Below are 24,001 nucleotides of genomic sequence, written 5' to 3' on the forward strand. Positions count from 1 at the left end.
CTTGCCGGAGTCGTCTCTCTTGCGTGCTCTTGGTTTTTGCACGTCGATCAGGTAGTAGGAGTCGTTGCCTAGTGCCTTGCTGATGACGAAGGGGCCTTCCCACGGGGCCGAGAGCTTGTGCTGGCCGGCTGTTCGCTGGATCAGCTGGAGCACAAGGTCGCCCTCTTGGAAGGATCTTGGCTTGACCTTGCGGTTGTAGTAGCGGCGCAGCCCTTGCTGGTAGATGGCGGACCGGTTGAGTGCTAACAGCCGGCCTTCTTCCAGTAGGTCGACGCCGTCTTCTCTTGCTTCCTTGGCCTCCTCCTCCGTGTACATGGTGATCCGAGGCGAGTCGAACTCGATGTCTGTTGGGATGACAGCCTCGGCACCATACACGAGGAAGAAGGGAGTAAAGCCGGTTGACTTGTTGGGTGTAGTGCGCAGACTCCAAAGGACAGCCGGCAGCTCATCGAGCCAGCAGCCGGCCGATCGCTCCAGTGGTACAACTAGTCGGGGCTTGATGCCGGAGAGGATGAGTCCATTTGCTCGCTCGACCTGGCCGTTTGACTGCGGGTGGGCAACGGACGCTAAGTCCAGTCGGATGCCCTGCGTCGCGCAGAAACGTGCCAGTGCTCGTTTGGCGAAGTTCGTGCCGTTGTCGGTGATAATGCTGTGCGGCACGCCGTACCGAGTAGTGATGTCGGTGATGAATGTCACGGCAGTCGGCCCATTCAGCTTCTTGATCGGCTTTGCTTCGATCCACTTTGTGAACTTGTCCACAACGACAAGTAGATGCGTCAAGCCGCCGCGGGCTGTCTTGAAAGGGCCCACCATGTCCAGTCCCCAGACGGCAAAAGGCCAGGTGAGGGGAATGGTCTTGAGTGCAGAAGCCGGCAGGTGTTGCTTGGAACTAAAAACTTGGCATCCTCTGCAGCTCTTGACTATTTCTTTAGCATCCTCTAAGGCAGTCGGCCAAAAGAAACCATGGCTGAAAGCCTTGCCCACAAGTGATCTTGAGGCTGCGTGGTGGCCGCATTCGCCTTGGTGGATATCCTTGAGGATTGCCACTCCTTTTTCTGGCTCGACACAACGCTGGAAGACTCCAGTGACGCTGCGCTTCACAAGCTCTCTGTTAATTATTGCAGATGCTGCGGCTCGTCGTTGCACTAGTCTTGCTGAGATCTCATCAGCCGGCAGCTCTCTGCTGACTAGGAGCTTGAGGATGGGCTGGGCCCATGACGGAGCTATGACTTCTTCTTCTGTTAGTGTAGCCACCATGACTCGGGTGGGTGGGTTGGGTGGCGCGGAATTGGAGTCGGCCATTGCTTCTTGTGTCGTTGCAGTCCCCGGGCCGGGTTCTGAAGTCCCTGGGCCGGGTTCTGAAGTCCCCGGGCCGGGTCCGACTACGGCAGTCCCCGTGCCAGTTGTCGAAGTCCCCGTGCCGCCTGCGGGGTTTCTCCAGTCGGATCCGGCTGCATCTGGCGCAGGCGGTATGAAGATAGAGTCCGACTCTGGAGACGGCTTGATGGACGGCTTGAGGAGGCGCTGGAGGGAGACGCCAGTCGGTATGGCTTGTCGGGTGGAGCCGATCCGTGCTAGGGCATCTGCTTGGTCGTTGTCGGCCCTTGGCACGTGAAGGAACTCGCACCTTCGAAGTATCCGCTGATCTGTTGGACGAGGAATCGATAGCTCGCCATGTTCGCGTCCTTGGTGTCCCAGTCGCCAGACGACTGCTGGACTACCAAGTCTGAGTCGCCGTAACACAGGATCCGGCGTGTGCCGAGCTCTTTGGCTAGCCGGAGCCCATGTACGAGCACCTCGTACTCGGCCATGTTGTTGGAGGCGGCGAAGTGGATCTGCAGCGTGTACTTGAGCTTGCCGCCTTTGGGAGAGGTGAGGACGATGCCGGCTCCCAAGACGGTGCGCATCTTGGACCCGTCAAAGTGCATCCGCCAATGGGTAGAGTCGAGAGCCGGCGGTAGGTACTGGGTCTCGGCCCAGTAGACGAGGAAGTCGGCCAATGCTTGGGACTTGATGGCGGTGCGGGGTTGGTAGAAGATCGTGTAGGGCGCCAGTGCGATGGCCCATTTAGCCACCCGGCCGGATGCATCCCGGCTGCCTATGATCTCGGCGAGCGGGGCGGTGCACACGACCGTGATGGGGTGCTCTTGGAAGTAGGGCTTCAGTTTCTTGGCGGCGAACTATACCCCATAGCACATCTTTTTGTAGTGCGGGTAGTTCTGCTTTGAGCTGGACAGCACTTCGCTTAGGTAGTACACCGGTCTCTGTACTAGCTGGGCTCGGCCTTCTTCCGGGCGCTGGACCACAACAATAGTACTGACTACTCGGCTAGTCGCAGCGATGTAGAGGAGCATGGGCTCCTTTTCAGTCGGCGCTGCCAGGACAGGCGGAGTGGTCAGCATTTTCTTCAACTCATGGAAGGCTTGGTCGGCTTGGTCATTCCACTCGAAGTGAGTGGACTTCTTCATGAGTCGGTAGAGGGGGAGAGCCTTCTCTCCAAGTCGGCTGATAAAACGATTCAGGGAGGCCAAGCAGCCGGTGAATTTCTGCACATCTCGCAGTTTGGTGGGAATCTCCATCCTCTCGATGGCCTTGATCTTGACGGGGTTGCACTCGATGCCGCGTTCGGAGACCAGGAAGCCTAACAGCTGGCCGGCTGGTACTCCGAACACGCACTTCTCGGGGTTGAGCTTGATTTGGAATCGGCGCAAGTTGGCGAATGTTTCTTTCAGGTCTTCCAGCAAGGTGCCGCGCTTCTCTGTCTTCACCACAATGTCGTCTACATAGACGTGGGCATTTCTGCCGAGTTGTTTCAAGAGGCATTTCTGCATGCAACGCTGAAAAGTGGCACCGGCATTCCTCAAGCCGAATGTCATAGTCAGGTAGCAGAAAGCTCCAAAGGGTGTGATGAAGGCAGTCTTCAGGCGGTCAGCTGGGTCCAACTTGATCTGATGGTACCCTGAGTAGGCATCCAAAAAACTCAACAGCTCGCATCCGGCTATGGAGTCTATCACTTGGTCAATCCGTGGCAGAGCAAACGGATCCTTTGGGCAGGCCTTGTTCAGGCTGGTGTAGTCTATACACATACGGCACTTGTTATTCTTCTTCAGAACCAGAACTGGGTTGGCAAGCCACTCTGGAAAGATCACTTCCATGATAAAGCCAGCGGCAAGGAGCCGGGCTATCTCTTCTCCCACGATTCTTCGCTTCTCTTCTGACAGTCGGCAGAGGGGTTGCTTGACCGGCTTCGCGTCGGTGCGGACACGTAATTTGTGCTCGGCGAAATCCTTCGGGACACCCGGCATGTCCTTTGGGGACCATGCAAAAATGTCTCGATTCTCACGGAGGAAGTCGACGAGCTCGCCTTCCTATTTACTGTCCAAGTTCGCCCCAATGACAGCGAACCTCTCCGGGTTCTCCGGGTCCAGAGGTATTCTTCGTCTCTTTGGCAGGATGGAAGGAGCCTTGCACATCACAATCTTTAGGGTTGGGGGACAGGGCCAGCTGCTTGCCGGCCATGGCCACAACCCGCTCCAGCATCTTCTTCTCCTCTGCCACCACGAGGGACTCGGCCAGCCGGCTGCTGGCCATGGCACACTCGATGGACTTCTTGTAGTCGCCGGCTACCGTGATGATCCCCTTCGAGCTCGGCATCTTCATCTTTAGGTAGGCGTGGTGGGGCACAGCCATGAACTTGGCCAGAGTAGGTCGGCCAAGCAGAGCATGATAGGGGCTCTCCCAATCCACTACCTCGAACCAGATTGCTTCTCGGCGAAAATGATCTTTGTCTCCGAAGAGAACATCCATTTTGATCTTGCCGATTGGGGAGCAAGACAAGCCGGGGACGATACCATGGAAGACGGTGCGGCTCGGCATAAGCTGCTTCGCTTTGATGTTCAGCTTCTCCATGGTATCGCGGTACAGTATGTTGATACTGCTTCCGCCATCTATCAGGACGCGGGAGAATCGGGCAGCTCGCCTCTCCGTCGCGAGGGTGACATCCAAGACCATTGCATAGGTGCCAGGAGAGGGCATCACCTTTGGGTGGTCGGCCTGGCTCCAGCTGATTGGCTTCTCTGACCAGTGCATGAACTCGGGGGCGCTAGAGGCGACTGCATTAACCTCTTGATGCTGTCGGCGCCGACTGCGCTTGTCGTCGGCTTGACTGGTGAAGACGACGTAGGCGGCGTGCTCTTCAGGGAATTCGTCTTGGATGGCGCCGACCGCCGGCCGAGCCGCCGGCTGCTGGGGGGCTGGAGGCGGCGGACCGGGAGGCGGAGGCAGCAATAACCCTTCGCCCTTGGTGATGCGGGTGAGCCAATGGCATTTTCGGGTCGTGTGGTTAGACGGCTTCGCGCCGCTGTGGAACTTGCAGGGGGCATCAAGAGCCTGCTCGTAGGAGAAAGTCGGCTGCCAAGCCGGCCTGCCACCCTTCTTCTTGGGAGCGGGCCGTTCTTCGGGCTGCTCATCTTCAACGGTGGCCACCTGCCGACTGGTGGAAGTCGGCATGGGGGCCTTGCGCTTGTGATCGTTCTGGTAGGGGCGCCGATTAGGGTCGCTGGCCGGCGTCTTGGGAGCCGGACCAATCACCTTCCCCGAGGCGTCTACTCGGAGCTCGGTCTTCATCGAGGAGTCGGCCGTGGCGTACTTGTCCGCGATGACCAGCAACTCGTCGAGGGTAGCCGGCTCGTCGCAGAGGAGTCGGTGCTTGAGGAGGGTGCCCTCTCGGCACCCGGTGGTGAAATACTCGATGGCCTGAACCTCGTGCACCCCCTCGCAGGAGTTGCGGAGCTCGGCCCACCGCGTGAGGTAGTCACGGGTCGACTCGTTGGGGCCTTGGACGCAGAGGGAGAGCTGGCGAGGCTTGGGAGGCCGCTTGTAGGTGCTGGTGAAGTTGCGGACAAAGACTTCCGTGAAGTCCAGCATACTGTTGCTGCTGTAGGGCTTGAGGCTGTTGAGCCATGTGCGCGCCGTGCCTTGCCGCATGAGGGGGACGTACTTCACGGCGACGCACCAATTGCCGTTGGCTATGCTGACGGCCATGGAGTAGTCGATGAGCCAATCTTCCGGCTTCACTGAGCCGTTGTACTTGGGCGTGTCTCTGGGGAGCGAGAACCCTTTGGGGAAGGGCTCGTCGCGGATGCGGGGGCCAAAACATGGCGGGCCGACATCGTCTTCTTCTTCTAACGCCAAGGATCGAGCAAGGCGGTCGATCCGATGGCGGGCGTCGTTCTCGCCGACTCCTTCTCGGCGGCCGAGTCGGTCGCCAAGAGTCGGGTGCGTGATAGGCGGCGGGGTGAGATGTTTCTCTCTTCGAGGCGGGGGAGGAGGCAGATTTCCTTGGTGCTCCACCGCTCGTGGGCGGCCTTCCGCGTCGCGCTCGATGGTGATGCGAGTCCGGCTGTGGCTAGCAGCCGGCTCCTTGTCATTCTTCTGGCGGGCGCCGCTCGCAGTCGGCGAGCGGAACGTCGCGGCGTGCTCCCGGCGCGGGGGATGACTATCAGCACGGGCGCCGGCTTCGTGCCGTTCTGCAGCCGCGTCGATCAGCTGCTGGATCTGTCTTGTCATGTAGGGGAGCTCATCGGCTCCCAGTCCATTGAGCTCTTCTGCGGCCGCCTGAGCGGCTCGCTAATTCTCGAGCGGGGTGGCGTAGACGGGGCGATCTACCCCCAGCATGCTGGCGACGGCCGCGCCGCACTTCTGGACGAAGCCGGCTCGGCTCGGGCCGCTAGGCGGCGGCGTGCCGAAGGCAGCGTGGTCGACTTCGCCTGGTGGGCCTCGGTGAGGCGTCTCATGGAGGCTATCTTCTGGCCTTCCGCGATGAGGGCGAGGCGGCGTGCCTCCAGGGTCTCAGCGTCGGCGTCGGCCGGGATGGGGACGGAGAGGACGTGCATCACCGCTTGCAGGGCATCGTGGGCATTCTCGCCCGAGTTGGCGACGTGGCTGATGACCAACACTTCGGTGACGGCGCTGCTGCCGCTGTCAGCTCGAGTGAGGGGATCATCGAAGACCACCACGTCGGAGGGGTAGGCGTCGAGCGATGCCGTGTCGGAGTCGACGAGCATCGGGTTGGTGGAGCCGACCGACTCCACATCTGCAGCAGGCTCGCTGGAGACGTGAAGCTGGTCGAGGAGGCTGACGAGGCGGCTCTCGGGGTATTCCGTGCCTGCGTCGGACGTAGGCTCGTCGGAGATGCGAGTCTCGCCGAGCAGATCGGCGAGACAGCTCGCTGCGCAGGCGTCGTCCACGCCTTGCAGCGCGTCGAGGCAAGCGCCATTGGGCGCAGCAGGCTGGCTGCGCTCGCGGGGGAGGAAGAGGGTTCCCGTCCAGAACAGGTCTCCGGACGACGGTGCACCTGGCCCCACGGTGGGCGCCAAATGTCGGGTGGTAGGTGCGACATATGCCAATGGGTGGCTTATCATTGTGGGTGCCAATAAGACGTCGCCAGTGCCTGGAAACGGGATGAGGCGAAGACATGCACGCCGGCGGATCTTACCCAGGTTCGGGGCTCTCCGAGGAGATAACACCCCTAGTCCTGCTCTGCGGGGTCTCCGCATGATCACTAGATCAGGAAAACTAGCTACAATCACTCCTAGAGCTGTTGGGTTCAAGGGAGAAGAAGAACAAGGCTAGATCTCGCTTCTCTCTCTATAGTGTGTGTGCTATGCTCAGAAGCCAACCCTTTGCATGGGTGCCCCGGGGGGTTCCTATAGGCCTACCCCCCGGGGATACAATTATAATCCGGCTGGGCTCTGGTCCCAGCCGTCAGTGTCTACGCTCGCCGGCTTCTCCGCCGGCTGTTGGGGCCCGCCGACTAGTGGGTCCCGCCGGCTGCCGGCCTCTTGGTCGACAGGCCGGCCCCACCGCCTAGGATCTTGTCGGCGGCTGCTTACTGTAGCCTCGCCCCTGATGACGAGGGCTTCGTTGAGGTAATCATGGCTACAGTGGGCCGCCTCGAGAGCCCTCACTGTAGCCTTACCTCGTCTTGTCTCCTTAATGTGGTGCATGCTTCGAGGGAGGGTGTAGCCGACTTCTGGGGGCCGGCTACGCCCTTGGCCGACTGGGGGAGGCCGGGCCGCCTCCGTGTCTCTCTCTGGCTGAAGGGGCCCGCCGCCCGTGGGCCGTACCGGCGTTTGCCATGGGTGACGTCGAGGCTAGCATGGTTACAGTGCCGAGCCGGACAGGGGATGACCGTCCCGCACGGCGTCCTATGGCCATGCCTGCCTCGGGCTTCGGGGGTAGTGGGCCGCACTGTGGCCTCACCCGTCTTGTCACCGTTATGTGACGTAGCTTGGGTGGTTGCGGTCTTGGCCGGCTTCTTGGAGTCGGCGTCCTTTACGGCCGGCTTCCTGGAGTTGGCCACCCCGTGGTTATCCTGGGGGGGGGAGGTTGCTGAGGTTGGGCCGCCTTCCGTGAGTTGGCTTCAGAGGTAGCCGGCCAGGGAAGGTGGTCCAATGCTTGGAGTGCTTGAAGGCCCAAAGGCCTGATAATTTTTTGGAAGAGCCAGGGGCAGTCGGTTAGGATACCCGTGGCCATTTACTCCGACAAATTCTAACTATTTTGAGGTTGTTATCTCATTCAAGCCATTTAATTCAACCGGTGCAATCTCCCTTTCAAGTAATCATTTCAACGGTGTTTCTTTTGAGTGGGCCCTAACCCACATGTCCTTTTCCAGGATCTTACCTGACTCTTCTAATTTTTTCGGAGTTATTCTCAAATTCATTTCAAAGTTTGACGTAAGAATGAATTATCATCAGTCAAATGTCTTTCTCCAAGATCTTTCAAATTCTTTTCATCGTTGGTTCAACCTTTCTAATTTTCATCCCGGAGTATCTCCACAATTTATGGTGGTGTTTCTTGTCATCATTCTCAACATTTGAAGACAGAAGAAGAGTTTTTCCTCCAAATCTTATCCGTTCTCTCAAGATTCATGGTTCTAGCTTATGCCATCCTCTCATAATTGTTTTCGATTGTGAGAATTCTTTTCACCCACCAGGAGCATTTTAGAAGTCTTTTCAATTTGATTCTCTGGAGCCCATCATCTCAGTATTATTCATTCTCAGCTTTCAACTCTCGTTCTCCAAATCTTATCGGTGCATCATTCAAGTATTCTCTAATCAGCTCATGATCTCTTCGTTCTCATGTATCTAAATTCTGTCAAGTATCTTTATTCGTTTTCTAATTCTTCCCGGTGAATTGTGCCTTTGCTACTTTCATTTTCAATTCTTACGGTGGTTCGTTCCAGAGCTCTCTTCCTTCATTATCATATAAATTTATTCATTGTTTCATTCCTACTGGTGGTTCGATGAAGACCTTCCCAAGTTTGCGCCATATCTATCTTAATCTTTTCTACGAAAATAAGTAGTATGCCAAATCCATTGCTTGTCATCAATGTAATTGCTGAAGGATAAGCATAATGTAATTCTTATTCTAGTTTCATCCAAGTGATTAATTCCTTATTCCGGAGATTCATCAAAATTCCTGATCTCATTTGTTCATCTTTCTTTTCCGGAGTTCCAAGTTTTCCGCATTATCTCATCGCGAAGCTCCATCTAAATCGTCGCAAGGCTTCACCTTGTGTTGTCTGTTGGAAATATGCCCTAGAGGCAATAATAAAATGGTTATTATTGTATTTCCTTGTTCATGATAATTGTCTGTTGTTCATGCTATAATTGTATTAACTGGAAACCATAATACATGTGGGAATACATAGACCACAACATGTCCCTAGTAAGCCTCTAGTTGACTAGCTCGTTGATCAATAGATGGTTATGGTTTCCTGACCATGGACATTGGATGTCATTGATAACGGGATCACATCATTAGGAGAATGATGTGATGGACAAGACCCAATCCTAAGCATAGCACAAGATCGTGTAGTTCGTTTGCTAGAGCTTTTCTAATGTCAAGTATCATTTCCTTAGACCATGAGATGGTGCACCTCCCGGATACCGTAGGAATGCTTTGGGTGTACCAAACATCACAACGTAACTGGGTGGCTATAAAGGTGCACTACAGGTATCTCCGAAAGTGTCTGTTGGGTTGGCACGAATCGAGACTGGGATTTGTCACTCCGTATGACGGAGAGGTATCTTTGGCCCCACTCGGTAATGCATCATCATAATAAGGTCAATGTGACTAAGGAGTGAGCCACGGGATCATGCGTTGCGGTACAAGTAAAGTGACTTGCCGGTAACGAGATTGAAGAAGGTATTGGGATACCGACGATCGAATCTCGGGCAAGTAACGTACCGATTGACAAAGGGAATTGTATACGGGATTGATTGAATCCTCGACATCGTGGTTCATCCGATGAGATCATCGTGGAACATGTGGGAGCCAACATGGGTATCCAGATCCCGCTGTTGGTTATTGACCGGAGAGTCGTCTCGGTCATGTCTGCATGTCTCCCGAACCCGTAGGGTCTACGCACTTAAGGTTCGGTGACGCTAGGGTTGTAGAGATATTAGTATGCGGTTAACCGAAAGTTGTTTGAAGTCCCGGATGAGCTCCCGGACGTCATGAGGAGTTCCGGAATGGTCCGGAGGTAAAGATTTATATATGGGAAGTCCTATTTTGGCCACCGAAAAATGTTCGGGATTTTTCAGTATTGTACCGAGAAGGTTCTAGAAGGTTCCGAAGTGGGGCCCACCTGCATGGGGGGACCCACATGAATGTGGGTAGTGGGGGCAAGGCCCCACACCCCTGTTCAAGGCGCAACAAGATCCCACCTTAGAAGGAATAAGATCATATCCCGAAGGGATAAGATCAAGATCCCTAAAAAAGGGGGATAACAATCGGTGGGGAAGGGAAATGATGTGATTTCTTTCCCCCACCTTTGCCAACGCCCCAATGGACTTGGAGGGCAAGAAACCAGCCCCCTCCACCCCTATATATAGTGGGGAGGCGCATGGGAGCAGCACCCCAAGCCCTGGCGCCTCCCTCCCTCCCGTGACACCTCTTCCTCCCCGCTTGCGCTTGGCGAAGCCCTGCCGGGATCCCGCTACTTCCACCACCACGCCGTCGTGCTGCTGGATCTCCATCAACTTCTCCTTCCCCCTTGCTGGATCAAGAAGGAGGAGACGTCCCCGCTCCGTACGTGTGTGGAACGCGGAGGTGCCGTCCGTTCGGCGCTAGGATCATCAGTGATTTGGATCACGACAAGTACGACTCCATCAACCCCGTTCTCTTGAACGCTTCCGCGCGCGATCTACAAGGGTATGTAGATGCACTCCCCTCTCTCTCATTGCTAGATGACTCCATAGATTGATCTTGGTGATACGTAGAAAATTTTAAATTTCTGCTACGTTCCCCAACAGTGGTATCAGAGCCAGGTTTATGCGTAGATTCTATGCACGAGTAGAACACAAAGTAGTTGTGGGCGACGATTTGTTCAATTTTCTTACCGTTACTAGTCTTATCTTGATTCGGTGGCATTGTGGGATGAAGCGGCCCGGACCGACCTTACACGTACTCTTACGTGAGACAGGTTCCACCGACTGACATGCACTTGATGCATAAGGTGGCTAGCGGGTGTCTGTCTCTCCCACTTTAGTCGGATCGGATTCGATGAAAAGGGTCCTTATGCAGGGTAAATAGCAATTGGCATATCACCATTGTGGCTTTTGCGTAGGTAAGAAACGTCCTTGCTAGAAACCCATAGCAGCCATGTAAAACATGCAACAACAATTAGAGGACGTCTAACTTGTTTTTGCAGGGTCTGCTATGTGATGTGATATGGCCAAAAGGATGTGATGAATGATATATGTGATGTATGAGATTGATCATGTTCTTGTAATAGGAATCACGACTTGCATGTCGATGAGTATGACAACCGGCAGGAGCCATAGGAGTTGTCTTAATTTATTGTATGACCTGCGTGTCAATGAAAAACGCCATGTAATTACTTTACTTTATTGCTAACCGTTAGCCATAGTAGTAGAAGTAATAGTTGGCGAGACAACTTCATGAAGACACGATGATGGAGATCATGATGATGGAGATCATGGTGTCATGCCGGTGACGAAGGTGATCATGCTGCGCCTCGAAGATGGAGATCAAAAGGCGCAAGATGATATTGGCCATATCATGTCACTTTATGATTTGCATGTGATGTTTGTCATGTTTACATCTTATTTGCTTAGAACGACGGTAGCATAAATAAGATGACCCCTCACTAAAATTTCAAGAGATGTGTTCCCCCTAACTGTGCATCGTTGCGAAGGTTCGTTGTTTCGAAGCACCACGTGATGATCGGGTCTTATAGATTCTAACGTTCGCTTACAACGGCTGTTGACGAGCCTAGCATGTACAGACATGGCCTCAGAACACAAGCAAAACACTTAGGTTGACTTGACGAGCCTAGCATGTATAGACATGGCCTCGGAACACAAGAGACCGAAAGGTCGAACATGAGTCGTATAGTAGATATGATCAACATGGAGATGTTCACCGATGATGACTAGTCCGTCTCACGTGATGATCGGACATGGCCTAGTCGATTCGGATCATGTATCACTTAGATGACTAGAGGGATGTCTATCTAAGTGGGAGTTCATTAAATAATCAGATGAACTTAATTATCATGAACATAGTCAAAAGGTCTTTGCAAATAATGTCGTAGCTTACGCTTTAGTTCTACTAAGATATGTTCCTAGAGAAAATTTAGTTCAAAGTTGATAGTAGCAATTATGCGGACTGGGTCCGTAAACTAAGGATTGTCCTCATTGTTGCACAAAAGGCTTATGTCCTTAATGCACCGCTCGGTGTGCTGAACCTCGAGCGTCGTCTGTAGATGTTACGAAACATCTGACATACACGTTTTGATGACTACGTGATAGTTCAGTGTGTGATGCTAACAGTTTAAAATTGTGGCACCAAAGACGGTTTTGAAACATCGCGGAACATATGAGATGTTCCAAAGACTGAAATTGGGATTTCAGACTAATGCTCACGTCAAGAGGTATGAGACCTCTGACAAGTTTCTTAAGCCTGCAAACTAAGGGAAAAAAGCTCAATCGTTGAGCATGTGCTCAGATTGTCTGAGTACTACAATCACTTGAATCGAGTGGGAGTTAATCTTCCAGATGAGATAGTGATGGTTCTCCATAGTCACTGCCACCAAGCTATTAGAGCTTTGTGATGAACTATAACATATCAGGGATAGACATGATGATCCTTGAGCAACTCGCGATGTTTGACACCGTGAAAGTAGAAATCAAGAAGGAGCATCAATTGTTGATGGTTAGTAAAACCACTAGTTTCTAGAAGGGCAAGGGCAAGAAGGGATACTTCATGAAACGGCAAATCAGTTGCTGCTCTAGTGAAGAAACCCAAGGTTGAACCCAAACCCGAGACTAAGTGCTTCTGAAATGAGGGGAACGGTCACTAAAGCAGAACTACCCTAGATACTTTGTAGATGAGAAGGCTGGCAAGGTCGACAGAAGTATATTGGATATACATTATATTAATGTGTACTTTACTAGTACTCCTAGTAGCACCAGGGTATTAGATACCGGTTCGGTTGCTAAGTGTTAGTAACTCGAAATAAAAGCTGCGAAATAAACGGAGACTAGCTAAAGGTGAGATGACGATATATGTTGGAAGTGTTTCCAAGGTTGATGTGATCAAGCATCGCATGCTCCCTCTACCATCGAGATTGGGGTTAAACCTGAATAATTATTATTTGGTGTTTGCGTTGAGCATAGACATGATTGGATTATGTTTATCGCAATACGGTTATTCATTAAAGGAGAATAATGGTTACTCTGTCTATTTGAATAATACCTTCAATGGTCTTGCACCTAAAATGAATGGTTTATTGAATCTCGATCGTAGTGATACACATGTTCATGCCAAAAGATATAAGATAATAATGATAGTACCACATACTTGTGGCACTGCCACTTGAGTCATACTGGTATAAAAGGCATGAAGAAGCTCCATGTTGATGGATCTTTGAACTCACTCGCTTTTGAAAAGATTGAGACATGCGAACCATGTCTATTAGTATATATGCATGAAGAAAGTCCATACAGATGGATCGTTTGGACTCACTTGATTTTGAATCACTTGAGACATGCAAATCATACCACATGGGCAAGATGACTGAAAGGCCTCGTTTTCAGTAAGATGGAACAAGAAAGCAACTTGTTGGAAGTAATACATTTTGATGTGTGCAGTCCAATGAGTGCTGAGGCATGCAGTGGATATCGTTATGTTCTTGCTTCATAGATGATTTGAGTAGATGCTAAGAATATTTACTCGATGAAACACAAGTCTGAATTATTGAAAGGTTCAAGTAATTTCAGAGTGAAGTTGAAGATCGTCGTGACAAGAGGATAAAATGTCTATGATATGATCATAGAGATGAATATCTGAGTAACGAGTTTGGCACACAATTAAGACATTGTGGAAATTGTTTCACAACTAATACCGCCTGGAACACCATAGTGTGATGGTGTGTCCGCACATCATAACTGCACCCTATTGGATATGGTGCATACCATGATGTCTCTTATCGAATTACACTATCATTTATGGGTTAGGCATTAGAGACAACCACATTCACCTTAAATAGGGCACCACGCAATTCCGTTGAGACGTCACCGTATGAACTATGGTTTAGAGAAACCTAAGCTGTCATTTCTTAAAAGTTTGGGGCTGCGACGCTTATGTGAAAAAGTTTCAGGCTGATAAGCTCGAACCCAAAGCGGATAAATGCATCTTCATAAAATACCCAAAACAGTTGGGTATACCTCCTATTTCAGATCTGGAAGCAAAAGTGATTGTTTCTAGAAATGGGTCCTTTCTCGAGGAAAAGTTTCTCTCGAAAGAATTGAGTGGGAGGATGGTGGAGACTTGAACCGTCACTTCAACTAATGTGTAGCAGGGCACAGGAAGTTGTTCCTGTGGCACCTACACCAATTGAAGTGGAAGCTTATGATAGTGATCATGAAACTTCAGATCAAGTCATTACCAAACCTCATAGGACGACAAGGATGCGTACTACTTCAGAGTGGTACGTAATCCTGTCTTGGAAGTCATGTTGTTGGACAACGATGAACCTATGAGCTGTGGAGAAGCGATGGTGGGCCCAGATTCCGATGAATGGCTCAAGGCCATAAAATCCGAGAGAGGATCCATGTATAAAACAAAGTGTAGACTTTGAAGAACTACTTGATGGTCGTAAGGCTGTTGGGTACAGATGGATTTTAAAGGGAAGACAGACAATGATGGTAAGTGTCACCATTAAGAAAGCTCGACTTGTCGTTAAGATGTTTTCCGGCAAGTTCAAGGAGTTGACTGCGATGAGACTTTCTCACTCGTAGCGATGCTAAGAGTCTGTTAGAATTATATTAGCAGTTACTGCATTATTTATGAAATCTTGCAGATAGGATGTCAAAACATTGTTTCCTCGACGATTTTCTTGAGGAAAGGTTGTATGTGATACAACCAGAAGGTCTTGTCAATCCTGAAAGATGCTAACAAGTATGCAAAGCTCCAGCAATCCTTCTAAGGATTGGAGTAAGCATCTCGGAGTTGGAATGAACGCTTTGATGAGATGATCAAAGATTTTGGGTTTATACAAAGTTCATGAGAAACTTGTATTTCCAAAGAAGTGAGTGGGAGCATTATAGAATTTTTGATGAGTATATGTTGTTAACATATTGTTGATCAGAAATGATGTAGAGTTTCTGGAAAGCATCCAGGGTTATTTGAAAAGTGTTTTTAATGGAAAACCTGGATTAAGCTACTTGAACATTGAGCATCAAGATCTATAAGGATAGATCAAAAACGCTTAATAGTACTTTCAAATGAATACATACCGTGACAAGATTTTGAAGGAGTTCAAAATAGATCAGCAAAGAAGGAGTTCTTGGTTGTGTTACAAGGTGTGAGTATTGAGTAAGACTCAAGACCTGACCACGGCAGAAGAAAGAGAAAGGACGAAGGTCGTCCCCTATGCTTTAGACGTAGGCTCTACAATATGCTATGTTGTGTACCGCACCTGAAGTGTGCCTTGCCATGAGTTAGTCAAGGGGTACAATAGTGATCCAGGAAGGGATCACATGACAGCGGTCGAACTTATCCTTAGTATCTAGTGGACTAAGGAATTTTCTCCATTATGGAGGTGGAAAGGGGGTTCGTTGTAAAGGGTTACGTCGATGCAAACTTTGACACTAATCCGGATGACTCTGAGTAGTGACCGGATTCGTATAGTAGAGCAGTTATTTGGAATAGCTCCAAGTAGCGCGTGGTAGCAGCATCTACAAGATGACATAGCGATTTGTAAAGCACACACGGATCTGAATGTTGTAGACCCGTTGACTAAAACCTCTCTCGTAAGCATAACATGATCAAACCCTAGAACTCATTGAGTGTTAATCACATGGTGATGTGAACTAGATTATTGACTCTAGTAAACTCTTGGGTATTAGTCACATGGCGATGTGAACTTTGAGTGTTAATCACATGGTGATGTGAACTAGATTATTGACTCTAGTGCAAGTGGGAGACTGTTGGAAATATGCCCTAGAGGCAATAATAAAATGGTTATTATTGTATTTCCTTGTTCATGATAATTGTCTGTTGTTCATGCTATAATTGTATTAACTGGAAACCGTAATACATGTCTGAATACATAGACCACAACATGTCCCTAGTAAGCCTCTAGTTGACTAGCTCGTTGATCAATAGATGGTTATGGTTTCCTGACCATGGACATTGGATGTCATTGATAACGGGATCACATCATTAGGAGAATGATGTGATGGACAAGACCCAATCCTAAGCATAGCACAAGATCGTGTAGTTCGTTTGCTAGAGCTTTTCTAATGTCAAGTATCATTTCCTTAGACCATGAGATGGTGCAACTCCCGGATACCGTAGGAATGCTTTGGGTGTACCAAACGTCACAACGTAACTGTGTGGCTATAAAGGTGCACTACAGGTATCTCCGAAAGTGTCTGTTGGGTTGGCACGAATCGAGACTGGGATTTGTCACTCCGTATGACGGAGAGGTATCTCTGACCCCACTCGGTAATGCATCATCATAATGAGGTCAATGTGACTAAGGAGTTAGCCACGGGATCATGCGTTGCGGTACGAGTAAAGTGACTTGCCGGTAACGAGATTGAAGAAGGTATTGGGATACCGACGATCGAATCTCGGGCAACTAACGTACCGATTGACAAAGGGAATTGTATACGGGATTGATTGAATACTCGACATCGTGGTTCATCCGATGAGATCATCGTGGAACATGTGGGAGCCAACATGGGTATCCAGATCCCGCTGTTTGTTATTGACCGGAGAGTCGTCTCGGTCATGTCTGCATGTCTCCCGAACCCGTAGGGTCTACACACTTAAGGTTCAGTGACGCTAGGGTTGTAGAGATCTTAGTATGCGGTTAACTGAAAGTTGTTCGGAGTCCCGGATGAGATCCCGAACGTCACGAGGAGTTCCGGAATGGTCCCGAGGTAAAGATTTATATATGGGAAGTCCTATTTTGGCCACCGGAAAATGTTCGGGATTTTTCGGTATTGTACCGGGAAGGTTCTAGAAGGTTCCGAAGTGGGGCCCACCTGCATGGGGGGACCCACATGAACGTTGGTAGTGGGGGCAAGGCCCCACACCCCTGGTCAAGGCGCACCAAGATCCCACCTTAGAAGGAATAAGATCATATCCCGAAGGGATAAGATCAAGATCCCTAAAAAAGGGGGATAACAATCGGTGGGGAAGGGAAATGATGGGATTTCTTCCCCCCACCTTTGCCAACGCCCCAATGAACTTGGAGGGCAAGAAACCAGCCCCCTCCACCCCTATATATAGTGGGGAGGCGCATGGGAGCAGCACCCCAAGCCCTAGCGCCTCCCTCCCTCCCGTGACACCTCTTCCTCCCGGCTTGCGCTTGGCGAAGCCCTGCCGGGATCCCGCTACTTCCACCACCACGCCGTCGTGCTGCTGGATGTCCATCAACTTCTCCTTCCCCCTTGCTGGATCAAGAAGGAGGAGATGTTGGCGCTAGGATCATCGGTGATTTGGATCACGATGAGTACGACTCCATCAACCCCGTTCTCTTGAACGCTTCCGCGCGCGATCTACAAGGGTATGTAGATGCACTCCCCTATCTCTCGTTGCTAGATGACTCCATAGATTGATCTTGGTGATACGTAGAAAATTTTATATTTCTGCTACGTTCCCCAACATTGTCAACTTCTCTTTCTTTTTATCATCCTTTTATTACCGGAGTTCTTCATGGAGGCTCTACATGGTGCTTCGTCAAGGATTTTTTTCATTCTTCAATTGTTCGTCAAGAATTCTCTCGGAGTTAAGATCCGTCAAGTTTACTCCAAAATAAACATGGTGTTCAACGCATGCCTTGTTTTGAGGAGTTCAAGTATTCTTCATCTTGCATTCTAAAGTGCAATTCGTTCTACCTTATCATTTGAGGTGGTGTTATGTCATTCTTGACAATTTGAGTTCGTGTTTCATGATTCACATGTTGTCAAGAATGAGATATTTTAAATCCACCAATCTCTTCGTTGGAGTTATCTTGTGTCATGTTTCACCTAAAGCCTTCCCTAAGGAATGTTGCTATTATGGTGCTTATCAATGATCCAAGGTTTCTCCTATCCTCTTGGTGAAAGAAGTTTTTCATCTCGTTGGTGTTATCAATTATATTAGTTGTTTCCGTAGTGGCAGAATTTCGCCTCTATTTTGAGAAGTTTTTCCATAAGCCCACTACAAGCTTATTCGTTTCGTTGTTGGTTTTCTAACAACTCCGTTCTAACCTTCTTGGAAGGGTGCTTTCCAAGCTCATTTGTGGCAGAAGTTGTCATTTTCTTCTCCATTCCTTTATTCCAATGATCTATCTTCTATTTTGCCTTCCGGAGGCAATGTGTTGTTAATTTCATCGAGTATCCTCTCATCTTGTCAAGATCATGTTCAATTCCTTCCATTTACAGTCGGAGTGCTGCCCAAATTATATCATTCTTATTCCTTCCCTATCTTGTTTTAACCGGAGTGGTTTAAATATCTATCTTGTCACTTAACCTCTTGGTTCTCGTCGTATCCCAGGTTCCTCTTATCTAACGGAGTGTTTGCAATCGCGTTCATCTCCATTGTATTCTTCTTCAAATTATTTAACCTCTCAAGGTTCGTGGTTTCACTCGTTTGTCAAAGAAGCAACTTTGTTTTACCTCTTCCTCTTCCGTTTCTCTCCGGTGTCATCCTAGATCTCGGGACGAGATCCTCTTGTAGTGGTGGAGTGTTGTAACGCCCCGAGAGCGACGCTCCAGATGCGTTCCATGTTTTGCGTGTCATCTCTGTTATTTATTTGTTTGTTGCTTTCATCATCGCATCATTCGCATTGCATCGGCACTCGGTTGCCGTCATTGTTTTCAATCTTGCATCCCCTAGTAGTTGCCGCGCCCCCCCTTGCTTTCGTTGACCGTTTCAGACCTATCGAATTTTTGCTTCCCTCTTGACCGTGACCGCCTAACCCCTCCTTGCGCAGTGCATAGACCCCTCTCGCGCGTCCGAAACTTCCACGAACCCGAACCGGACTATCGTTACCGTTGGGTTCGGATCATCCCCTAACATCTACAAAACATCTCCGTTTTCTTATTTGGACTCCCTACCTAGTTATTCTCGATCGTCCGATTGCGATCGGAGAGACGAGGTAGCCCCTAACCTAATCCGTGATGTATATATTCGTCCACCCTAGTCCATTTTGGCAAACCCTAAAAATCCTCTCCCTTGTCCCGTCGCGCCGCCGCCACTAGCTCCACTCAGTCGCCTCCCTCCTCGAAATCATCCCGATTCAACCGCAGCCAACTAGCGCCAGCCAATTCTCGCCAGCATCCACCTCGCGTCTGTCGCCAACCAACCAGCGCCCGAGCCTCCACCTCCCGATCCATCCTTCCACCAACCCTCGCGCACCCAGCCAGAGTTCGATCCTCAATGGATCGAGGTACTGTCTCCTCTCGCACCCCCCTGCTCGCTCGCCCCGAGCAGCTCACCCCGCAGCCGCGCCTCCACCTTCGCCCACAACCGGTGAGCAGAGCTGCCAGAGCACGTCCAGGACCAGCCTCGTCCCGCTCCTCTCCTCCTGTTTTTCCCTCTCTCTCTGTCTCACGGTGGCCCTCTCTCTCTCTCCTTCCCAGGAACGATGCAAGATCTCGCCCAAGCTCCATGGCGCCGCCGCCGTCGTCCTGCTTCGTCCGGTGACCTTCGAGCAGCGCCACCCGCCGGATCTGCTCGAGCTCGCCTCGCCCCTGCGCCTCAAGTCCCGCGTCGCCAAGCCGCCTCCCTGCCCTCGAGTCCGTCCAGTTCCGCCGTCCACCGTGGCCGTGGAGCTCGTCGGCGTCGTCCTCGTGCCGTCCCAGCCCCGTCGCCGCTCCCGCAAGACCCTGCCATGGACACCGTCCGCCGGCGACCACCCAGGTCATGTCACCGTGACCTGCCTCCTCTTCTTCGTGTCTGCTTCTTCCCCTCTAATCTCTCTCTCTCTCTCTCTGTCCTTGCCTCGAACAGGAGCACCAACCGGCGCCACCATCATCGGAGATGGGCTCCCGCCGCCCAGATCCGCGCCCGCTGGCCTCCGCGCCCTCGCCGGAGCGCTCTTCTCAGTCCCGCTCCTGCCTCTGTTCGAGAGGAGGAGACTGCAGCCGCGACGGCTGCGTTGACCGTTCCTCTCGTTCTCTGCCTCCACATCGACCGAGCAGCCTCCCCTGCTCGCGTGGGCTGCGCCCCTATCCAAGGCCTCAAGACTTGATGTGAGCAGCTCCCCACGCCTTGGGCCTGATCTCCGTTTTGGGCCCAGATCTGTTTTTTTTTTCTGTTGCTGCGAATTTAGCTATTTTCCAGGAAGTGCCAGTTTTGCAGAAAAACCCCTAATATTCATGCATCTAATAACAAATTAACCGTGCATCGGTTTAAAATGATTTATATATGAAAGATGCTTAGAATTTCATCTAGTTTCAAAATTACCAACTTTCATGCATGTTTAAAATGCTGTTTGTTTAAATTTGCATAAATGCCATGTTAAAATGATTTATTTCGTAACTAAATAACCGTAGCTCGGATTTAAACAAACTTTATATGTAAATGGGGTAGAAAAATGCATAGATTAACATGGTGCACTCTTCTTGCATGTTTAACAACTCTAAAATATGGTTTAGGGCAGAACAGTACCATAACCAAAATATGCATATGGGGATTTTCTGGAATTGTTGTTTATTGTTTCCGGCCTCATTTAACTTGCTTAAATAGTTAGTGTACTTATGCTTCACCCTCTTGCCTTGTTAATCAACATTTAACATTGTTGGGTACATAACTGAGAGAGAACTAAATAATCGTATGTGGTGTTTCGTCAATATGCAACGAGTTGCATATTGAGCTCCACTTAATTTGCAGTATTGTTTGTTGAATTTTCCCATGCCATGCCCCATTTAAACCGGACATGCATCATACTTGATTGTGCATCATGCCATGTTTCTATGATGGTTGTGTACCATGTTGTTTGCTTCTTTCCGGTGTTGCTTCTTCGGGTTAGTTCCGATAACGTCGCGTTTGTGAGGATTTGTTCGACTTCGTCCGTTTGTCTTCTTCATGGACTCGTTCTTCTTCCTAGCGGGATCTCAGGCAAGATGACCATACCCTCGAAATCACTTCTATCACTGCTTGCTAGTTGTTCGTTCTGTTGCTATGCCGCGCTCCCTACCACTTGCTATATCATGCCTCCCATATTGCCATGTCAAGCCTCTAACCATTCTTTCCTAGCAAACCGTTGTTTGGCTAAGTTACCGCTTTTGCTCAGCCCTTCTTATAGCATTGCTAGTTGCAGGTGAAGATGAAGTTTGTTCCATGTTGGAACATGGATATCATGTTGATGTTGGGATATCACAATATCTCTTATTTAATTAATGCATCTATATACTTGGTAAAGGGTGGAAGGCTCGGCCTTATGCCTGGTGTTTTGTTCCACTCTTGCCGCCCTAGTTTCTGTCATACCGGTGTTATGTTCCTCGATTTTGCGTTCCTTACGCGGTTGGGTGATTTATGGGACCCCCTTGACAGTTCGCTTTGAATAAAACTCCTCCAGCAAGGCCCAACCTTGGTTTTACCATTTGCCTACCTAAGACTTTTTCCCTTGGGTTCTGCAGACTCAAGGGTCATCTTTATTTTAAACCCCCGGACCAGTGCTCCTTCGAGTGCTGGCCCAAACCGAGCGATGTCCGGCGCCCCCTGGGCAACCAGGGTCTATGCCAACCCGACGTCTGGCTCATCCGGTGTGCCCTGAGAACGAGATATGTGCAGCTCCTATCGGGATTTGTCAGCACATTCGGGTGGCTTTGCTGGTCTTGTTTTACCATTGTCGAAATGTCTTGTAAACCGGGATTCCGAGACTGATCGGGTCTTCCCGGGAGAAGGTTTATCCTTCGTTGACCGTGAGAGCTTATAATGGGCTAAGTTGGGACACCCCTGCAGGGTATAAACTTTCGAGACCCGTGCCCGTGGTTATGTGGCAGATGGGAATTTGTTAATATCCGGTTGTAGAGAACTTGACACTTGACTTAATTAAAATACATCAACTGTGTCTGTAGCCGTGATGGTCTCTTTTCGGCGGAGTCCGGGAAGTGAACCCGGTTCTTGTGTTATGCTTGAACGTAAGTAGGAGTTCAGGATCACTTCTTGATCATTACTAGTTGACGACCGTTCCGTTGCTCCTCTTCTCGCTCTTATTTGCGTATGTTAGCCACCATATATGCTTAGTGCTTGCTGCAGCTCCACCTTTACACCATCCTTTCCTATAATCTTGATCTCGCGGGTGTGAGATTGCTGAGTCCTCGTGACTCACAGATTCTACCAAAACAGTTGCAGGTGCCGACGATACCAGTGCAGGTGATGCTACCGGACTCAAGTGGGAGTTCGACGAGGAACTTGGTCATTACTATGTTTCGTTTCCTGATGATCAGTAGTGGAGCCCAGTTGGGACGATCAGGGATCTAGCATTTGGGGTTGTCTTCTTTTATTTTTTGTTCCGTAGTCGGACCTATGTGTGTACTCTGATAGACGTATGATTTATTTATGTATTGTTTGAAGTGGTGATTGTAAGCCAACTCTTTATCCCATTCTTGTTCATTACATGCGATTGTGTGAAGATGACCCTTCTTGCGACTAAACCACAATGCAGTTATGCCTCTAAGTCGTGCCTCGACACGTGGGAGATATAGCCGCATCGTGGGCGTTACACTCGGTCTCACCTGCGGCGGCTCCGGCGGGGGCGGTGGTGGTGCGGCTCATGGGGGGGTGGAGACGGCGACACGTCTACTGCAGCTCGGCGACGGGTGCTTCACGAGCCCCTTTTGGGCTCGGCCGGGCCTCGAGGGCCTGGTACGCTCCCCTTGCCGCGTCCGGTCGGTGACCGCCGATGGCGGTGGAGGTTGTCTCCTCCGGTGTGGCTGCCCTCGCTGCCGTTCCTCGTTCCTGGCTGCTCCCTCACGTCCTCGTCGGTCTCGCTTCGATGACCACGGTGAGGCGGCGGTGATGATGGCAAGTCCGTGGTGCCGCACGTTCGTGGGTGGCTTGTCTGGTGGTGCGCGTCAGACCGTTCGGGGTTGTGGGTGTTTGGCGGATGGGAGAAATCCGGGCTGGCTTGCCGGCACCGACGCGGTGACGCCCGTGGGCGCCATCGTTCCTTCCTGAAGGGCGTCGGGTCTCCCCTTCCCCACGCCCCTCCGCGTACCGGGGGAAACCCTAGGACCTGTCCGGGCAGCAGCGTCGTCGTTGTCGTGTTCCTTCCTGAAGGTGCTGCTTGGTATGCGGAGGTTCGAGGTGCCTGGAGCGAGGTGGTACATCTCCGGTGGGCGCAACGGTTTTGGGTTATCATCGTTTCGTCGATCCGATGCTGTGGACATTATTTTCTCTCTTCTTTCTCTTTTGTTTCTTTTGGGCATGCTTGTGCTGTTTGCCCCAGCATTGGACTCTTTGTTGTATCGGGCGGTTGCTATATCAATATAGCGGGGCGAAAGCCTTTTTCGTTAAATACTTGTAACTGGGCATCATCACATGGAGAATGGTGATGCCATCTAATTTCTCCATCTTTATTATATTTCATGGATCCACTAGGTATGTTTGGTTTTTCAATTTAATCCTACCATAGTTTTCCTCTCATCCACGTATCTCAGCCACATTTTTTTCGAATACGCAAAGCTTGTGTATCATTGCATTGATAGAAGGAATAGAATGAGTACAGAAGTGGGTACACCACATGACACGAACGCAGGCAAGCGTGAACATGGTACCCAAAGCAGGGAGTCAAGGGGTGCTCAGCCCGAACAGGGGATAAAACCTAGCTAGACCTACCAAGCCTGAACCAAGAGTGGCTATGCCGAACCAGCAAGAATACCAACATTGCAAAGCCAAATCGGGGACACCATGAGCGAGTAAGATAGCACCTTCAACAAGGAAGAACGACGTGGAGACGCCATCGCCATCCGGTCCGGAGGAACCAAACCTAGGGTTTCCCCTGAGCTCAAGGACGAGGCTCAGCAGAGGGCCTTGACAGCGCCTCCAAGGAGAAAAACGACATCCACAGATGCCGCCACTGCCAGCACCGGCAAGCCGGGCAAGGATTTCACCACAACCTAAGGCCGAGCAATCCCATAGCCGCCACATCTGGAGTTGAAGATGAGGAAGCCAGCGCTAGTCGGAGCCACCATATCAGAGGGGGTTGGCGGGGCTGCACCTGCAGTCGAAGGGTGGCACCGCCTACGGACCCACGAGCATTGGATTTGGCAAAAGGGGAGCTTTGAGAAATACAGGGCAGGGCAGGCGGTGGAACGAACCACAGTGGGTGGGCCGACGGTGATCAGCAATGCCGACGGACTAGAACAGGAGGGACGCAGATCATAGGTGTCGTGGCCAAACCCGTCTAGACATCAGTAAGCCAAGCGAGGTTCAAGAGACGCAGCTGCTGGGTCACCGAGACCGG

The sequence above is a fragment of the Aegilops tauschii genome, chromosome 4 (genome assembly GCF_002575655.3).
Source record: "Aegilops tauschii subsp. strangulata cultivar AL8/78 chromosome 4, Aet v6.0, whole genome shotgun sequence".
In the NCBI taxonomy this organism is placed as follows: Eukaryota; Viridiplantae; Streptophyta; class Magnoliopsida; order Poales; family Poaceae; genus Aegilops; species Aegilops tauschii.